The sequence below is a fragment of the Sinocyclocheilus anshuiensis genome, unplaced genomic scaffold, assembly GCF_001515605.1.
Source record: "Sinocyclocheilus anshuiensis isolate Anshui unplaced genomic scaffold, SAMN03320099.WGS_v1.1 scaffold274, whole genome shotgun sequence".
Classification (NCBI taxonomy): Eukaryota; Metazoa; Chordata; class Actinopteri; order Cypriniformes; family Cyprinidae; genus Sinocyclocheilus; species Sinocyclocheilus anshuiensis.
Window position 1 is genome coordinate 719,757 of NW_015547698.1, and position 7,541 is coordinate 727,297.

The 7,541-nt window shown below is 35.6% G+C and overlaps 1 long non-coding RNA gene across 1 annotated transcript in view; it reads left to right on the plus strand.

Moving 5' to 3' along the window:
* The window catches only part of LOC107703783 (uncharacterized), a 15,252-nt gene that overhangs the window by 6,195 nt on the left and 1,516 nt on the right, over positions 1–7,541 (plus strand). The gene's annotated exons all lie outside the window — the stretch shown is intronic.

Here is a 7,541-nt window from a genome sequence, read left to right on the forward strand (position 1 = left end):
TATATAGTGAAGATCAAAATTTTCACCATCTGATTTACATGCCCAGTGTTTCCACTTATAGAATCCATAGACATTCCAGCCTGTCAGGATTCCTGAGAGGAAAGAGTCTTGCTGTTGATTCCGTCTTAAAATACTTAGGGTCGAGCATAAGACCAATTTTACCACGGTTAAGAAGGTAAAAGACACCATGGTAAAGCTCAAGTGGCTTCATTGCTTCAATGAAGCAGCTACATGAAACGGCATCTATTTTCATATGCGGTACCATGACTATGATTCAGAAAATGTAGACTGAATCGCAGAATTCAGTTATTAAACCGTAATTTAGATAATGCAAAATGTCATTGGATTTAGCAAATTTTGGATTAATAAACCAGAATTATGACAGAAATACATTATTATTGAATCTTGTATAGTACTTATAGTCAATAGATTTTTTTTTATTTTAGTTGTAATTATACAGTAAATCTGTTGTGCAGAGCTTTATTTGACAAAAAATAAAAAAGTCTAAAGATAAATCTGTATTACATATTAAAATGCATAATATATAACAATGAAAACAATTTAAAAAATAAAACCAATTTCATAGGACTCTATTATTGTTAAAACATAATAAATTATTTAATTGTTAAAAATTTTATCATTTCAGTTGATTTGACATGTTTTTCAATTTTAAAATTTAATTAAACCATAAAATAGAATACAGGGGGAAAAAATTGAAAATAGGGAACTTGGCGAAAAAAATAAAATGGAAAAAATCAATAAATGGAAAAATAAAATAACTCATTCGGCCCTATTTATCATTTATATTTAGCTCATCAGATCAAACTGTATCTTTACATGACGTTCAACACCTTTAAATAGCACTTCTGTTATTCTATCTGTTAATGGAAACCTCAAATGCAATTTAGCGAGAAACACTTTCAGAGGAGGATAATGTAATTGAAAGTAAACAAATGAGCAGTTTGACTCGGTATTGTTGAGCGTCTGTGTCAGTGTGTGAGTTTGAGCTCCAGCTCATATCTCAGGAGACAGAAATGCAGAATGAGAGAGAGAGAGAGAGAGAGGGTTCAGCCAAATGCAATAACACATCCTAATCTTCAGGCCGATTGCACACGCATCAATAGAAAAAACAACACACACACACACACACAGAACAAAACACAAGAGGGACTTCACTTTCCTCAGGTGTAGGACGGCTCCACAGATAATGAACCGGGAGATCGGAGTAATGAAATAAACTATCTGCAAGCTTTTCCTGTGCAGAAATCCACAAGGACTTGACAATGAAGGCATTCTGGGAAGAAATGAGCATGTAAGTGCAATTAAACACTGAAACGCCAATGAAGAACATGCACATTAGACTGAACCGCTCAAGGCATTCGTGTACACTATCATCTATCACTTTAACCCATTATTAATCTATATTCCAGCAGTCGTATTCCTCATTCTGTACAGCAGATGTTTGGTTATGCGACTCTTGAATAGTGAATCGTGCACCTGCAGCACATGTGAGACTCCAGATGCCAAAAATGACTGGAAGTTCGTTAACGCAGCAGCACTTGTGCATAACTTCATGCAAACTCTCAGTATTTGAGATTGAAGCGTTAGCGGTTTCGTTTGTGCATGCGAGCATTTGAGTGTATACTTCAGTGTGTGTACTGTATGGGAGATTTAGATGAGAATGGTTTCTATTTATTCGACATTCCTTTGAGCTCCGTGGAGAACTGAAGGGCTTGCCGTTGACTGTCTCTCTGCTGGGTGCTGGATTGATGCCAACATTAACAGCACCAAACACCCGGAGAACCTGTCTTCTGCACACCCTCCGGAACAAGCGGCTGAAGGGACGGCTGAGTCCTCCGCTAACAGAATAAAAAGGTTCTCTATTGACATTCATGGTTCCATGAAGAACATTTAACATCCATAGAACCTTTCCATTCCACAAAAAGTTTCTTTAGGTTCAGATGTTCTTCACACTAAGAACAAAATTGTTCTTTTAAGAAATGTTCATTGAAAGATTCTTTGGGGAACCAAAAATGGTGGTTCTGCACTCTTAAAAAGGAAGGTTCTGTATTGGTAATGATGGTTCCATTAAGAACCGTCAACATCCATGGAACCTTTCCATTGCACTAAAGGTTCTTTATAGTGGGAGAAGGTTCTTTAGATCATTGGAATGTTCTTCAAAACTTGTTTCTTTTAAGAGCTGTTCATTCTTCTTTGGGGAACCAGAAATGGTTCTTCTATGGAATCGCTGTGGAAACCCACTTTTGGAACCTTTATATTTAAGAGTGCCGAAAGATCTGGTGATGATGATGATGCTGTTTGAGTTTTAAATTTATTTAATGAATGATCTAAACACAGAAAAAGAAGGAGAGCTCATTATAAAACACACTAGCATTATATAATGCGGTCAAAGTTTGCTTCTGATTTGCATTCTGTTGCATATTCTGTGCTATTTGAATACAAAATGTTGAATCATCTGCATAACAATTTGAGTTAAAAGTCAACATGAAAAATGTACATGAATAAGGACTCAAAAAGAAACATTTCTAGCTAACATTTCACTAGAAACTAGAAAATGTTCTAGAAACTTTTTTAAATAAAACTTGTATTTATTATTATTATTTACATTTTTGCATTGTGACAATAAATATTTGATTATTATTACTTTTTAATTTAATTATTATTAATTCATTATTATACAATTATTTAATTTATTGGATTGCATTATTTGTATTGTGTATCTTAAATTAAACTTGGCATAAAGACAGTACTGTAAACACTACAATTATATGTAAGTTATGAAGATAATGTAAATAAATTATGTAAACAATTTAAATATTCTTCTTCTTTACCAATTCCAGTGATTGATTTATTGTTTGTTTGATTGATTGATTGATCTTTATTGGTATCTATGCTTCAATTAATAATTTTTTATTCTGGAACTGTGGAAAAAGGTTCAGATTATTAAAATGTTCTTCATGGCTAGAAAAAAATTGAATAAAAACCCTTTCAAAACCTTTATTTTTAAGAGTGTACTGTGATGAAAAGGTGCTTTATTTTCAAAATTCAAAACAATTATAATTGTCCAAAAATAGGCTTTATTTTCTTTGTGTATTTTGATTTTGGGGTGAAATATGACATTGTGTCTGCGTGTGCGCGTGCGTGTGAGTGTGTGTGTGTGTGTGTGTGTGCGTGTGTTTGTGTGCGTGCGTGTGTGTGTCTATGTGTGTGCGTGCGCGTGCGTGTGTGTGTGTGTGCGTGCGTGAGTGTGTGTGTGTGTGTGTGTGTGTCTGTGTCTGCGTGAGCGCGTGTGTGTGTGTGTGTGTGTGAGAGTGTGTGTTTGTGTTTGTGTGTGTGTGTGTGTGTGTGTGTATGTATGTATGTGCCACATACCTGTAAGACTAAATGGGTTCCCTGAACAAGCAAGTGACAAAGAAATAGTTGCACATACACTTTCCATGCTTTCATATTCTTCGATCCTTCTCTCGCAGCCACAAATTGAATGCTGTTTTTATTTGTGAAAAAATTCTGCACTGTACATTAAATGCATTTCTGTTGTTAAATACCTGTTTATTATCAGCACAGAGTCTTTTCTTCATTACAGTTTTAATGAAATTAGAAAGGCTATAGTAGCAAGTAAATGCTCATCATAAACGCGGCATGTTGATGTTGGCCGGCGTCCTCATCATGGCACTGGAACATATTTTGGAGGTTTTTCTCGTGGGATGCTCTCGTAGTCTCGGCTGCAGGAAATCTCTCCGTCTCTCTGTCTAATCTCTGTCAGACGAGTTCAGCTGTCCGATGCTCTGCTCTGTGCTTGAGCTTGCGCTGTGAGTGATGAGTGGACGCAGAGGTCCAGGACTGAAGGTCTGATCACACTGAGTTTACCGGTGTGTGAAAGTGTGTGTTCACAGATGTGAATCATTTCAGAACCGCCAGACAGAGTTCAATCAATTGTGCTGCTCGTGTAATCAAACCTGTTTGTTTTGTTCAGACCCTTCAGCAATCTGAGAGAAAAAATGCTTTCTGCACACAGAAAGTCTATTTGTATAATCATTTTTGAGTCTCTCTTTCACTTTCTTTTTGTGTAGACAATAAAAACAGAAATATATATATATACTGCATATAATTTATTATAAACACATTATACATTATACACATATAATACATTTTTAAACATTTATATAATACACTAAAAATTGTTATTATTATTTTATAAAAAATACATTATATGTATGCAGTGTAATAAGTATATAACTATATTTATTAATCATATATAAACAATTTTTTATTATTAATACATTTTCTTTAATGCTTGTTATATATATATATGAACCTTTTTTAATAGTTGTGTTTGAGTCCCTCAGTTGTCCTCAGTCTGAAAAGATGGATCTCAGAATCATACAGTCACTGCTGGAAAGGGTTCAAATGTGCAAAAGATGCTGGAAAACTGAAGAATCTGCAGGACATGGAGGATTTTTCTGAGGAACAGTGCTGTTTAACTGTTCAGGACAAACAAGGGACTCATGAACAACCATCACAAAACAAAAAACAGTGGTAGATCATCCAGGTAACCACACACAGTATTAAGAACCAAGAGTTCCCAAACCTTTGAATGGGGTTATTTTAATAATTTCAGCTATTTTTTTGTCTTGTGGACTATATGTAAACATCTTTTATGTAAAATATCTTACTCAGGACAGTACTAAATAAAAAACAACATGCATTTTGTATGATCTCTCTTATTTTGTTAAAATTATTCATATTTTCACAGATTCGCAAGGGGTTCCCAAACTTTCGCATGTCACTGTGTATATATATATATATATCTCAACTGGGTGCTCAACTAAGAAACAAGTGGAAACATTTTTTACATTTTTTAAATGTAAAGTCGGCAACACCAAAGCTCCAAAAGGATCACAAATTTATTTTAAAAGAACTGTCGCAATTTTTGATACTTTTGGAGCTTTGGTATTGCCGACTTTACATTTACCATTTTTTTTCCAAAAAATAAATAAAAACATGTTAGAATGGAGCAGGAGTGAAAGTGTCCACATTAAACAATCGCACACGTCTGACGGCTCACATATGCCGCTGATTTACGTGCTGTTTATATTCTGTGTCAATGATCCTAAGCGCTTTTGAAAACGGTACTTGAGATCCTTCAAATCAATAAGCGTTTACCTCCAGATGATTCATTTATCTATTACACATAATGAGAGTATTTAAAAAGCAATGAAGTAAAGAGGCTCAGCACACAGTCCACTTCAGATCCAGCCTATTACTCAAACCATTACACACACACGCACACACACAAACACACACACACACACACACACACACTAACACGCACACACTAACACGCACACACTAACACACACACACACACACACACACAACAATAACTAAATGGTATTTCCAGACAGCACTTGCTTTTTGGTTATTAAGCTGTATTTTATTACCGCTGATGATAATTCTCTCTCTCCGTCTCTGTCTAGTGATTCAGAGAAATTATTGTGAAATGAAGGATTTTCTAAAAATGAAAGCTGCAAGTTAATGGCAGGCTGTAGTTAAAGTTCAGTTCAGCCAAAAAAGAAAATGCTGCCATTATTTACTGACCCAAGATATTCCAAGCCTGTATGACTTTCTTTCTTCTGCTGAACACAAGAGAAGATATTTTGAAGAATGTCGATCCCCATCCACTTCCATAGTATTTTTTTATTTTTTTCTATACTGTGGATCTCAGTGGTGACCAGTAGCTGTTTCGCTGCCCACATTCACCAATATCCTACCATTTCGTCTCTGTGATCTTCTGCTCTCTAGATGTGGCTCATGTCTGTGGGATTTTTTCACCTGTTTGTCTGGTCCAGCAGCTTGGATCACAAAAATAACAGCACAACAATCTCTTCAACAACACATGATTTGAAGAATTATAAACACACAGTTAACTTTAAGACTCTTTAAGAAAGCTAGAGGTTTTTATTGAGTAGCAGCACTAATTAAATCAACCGTTAACACGGTAAACACTGAATAGATGCGAACTGCTCAGCAGGGACGGCGGAGATGCTCACACTAATCTAAGCTCAATTAGTGTGCAGATAACATTATTTCCCATAATGCCGTGTGCACAGGGTTGCTCTCTGTATCTCTGTCTGAATTAAAGCTCATCTGCAGGATGTGTGTTCATCCTCACCCTTTCAGCCCCTCAACATCTTCACTCTCCTCCCTCCATTTAGCTGTGAAGGGTCAAATCAGACAAAAGATGTGGAATTGTTTTACCAGGTTTACTGTAGAGAGAAAAGGAGAAAGAACATGTGTGGTGCCGTTCTCAGGTGTGTTTCTTGTACAGAAAGCATTCACTCGATTTCACTTTTAAACTAACCATTAAATCTACCATATGAAAAAAAAGAGAAAGAAAACATATTCCATTATTTCATATCAACATCATGAAGTGCAGCTATCATCACGCTGGGTTTCCCGAACTGGTGTTAATTAAGAATTGCAGTGGGTTTATGAGTTGATAAAAAGCTAATAATGAATTTATTCATAAACATGTCAAATAAAAATAAATTATTTTAAAACAAAAACAAGTAAGAATTTTGGAAAGGAAACTTTAAAAGAGAGGGGAAAAGAAAAATTAATGAGAATCAATAAATTATGAATAATTTACTGCCATTTATGAATAATAGATAATCATGCAATCCATAAAAAGTAACTGTAATCTGATTATGAGCATTTTAAAATGCAATATAATCCAGTACTCAATTCTGATTATGTAATCCAGATTACATGTAATCAGTTACTACCCAGCAGTGGTTATGACTTTATTTGTGTGTGTGTGTGTGTGTGTGTGTGTGTGTGTGTGTGTGTGTGTGTGAAAATGAAAGCATGAACTCTACTTCACATGTTTCTCCTAAAAATTCAGAGAAGAAATAAGAATAGAAAAAAGGCTTCACACCCTCGTGGAAAACATGTAAATAAAAGGTATTTTTAAAAGCCTGGACAAGTAATAGCAGTTTTAAATGCCACTGAATTAGTTTGTCTGTTTCTAGTTCTCCAAGTACAAACATATTTCTAACGTGCTTCATTGTAGGACTGACGTGAACACACACAGACAGATCTGGGAGCCTCACATCCGGCAGAGAGATTGGAACAGAATGGAATTTGAAACGTTTTAGCCAAAAATGTTTCCATGGTAAAGGTGTTTTTTGCAGAAACGTTTCAGATTTCGTTACGTTCTCCGGCTTCGTAAAAACAGTCTAATGTTGTGTGGAAGGAGACGCTGGACGGAGCCGATCTCTTCCACCAAAACACATTATCAGTGATGTTTCCTGCACTTATATGTGTGTGTGTGTGTGTCTGTGTGTCAGCAGTTCTCTGATTGGTCGTTCTCTGTCTGTGTCAATAGTTCTCTCTGATTGGTCATTCTCTGTGTGTCAGTAGTTCTCTCTGATTGGTCGTTCTCTCTGTCTGTGTCAGTAGTTCTCTCTGATTGGTCATTCTCTGTGTGTGTCAGTAGTTCTCTCTGATTGGTCGTTTTC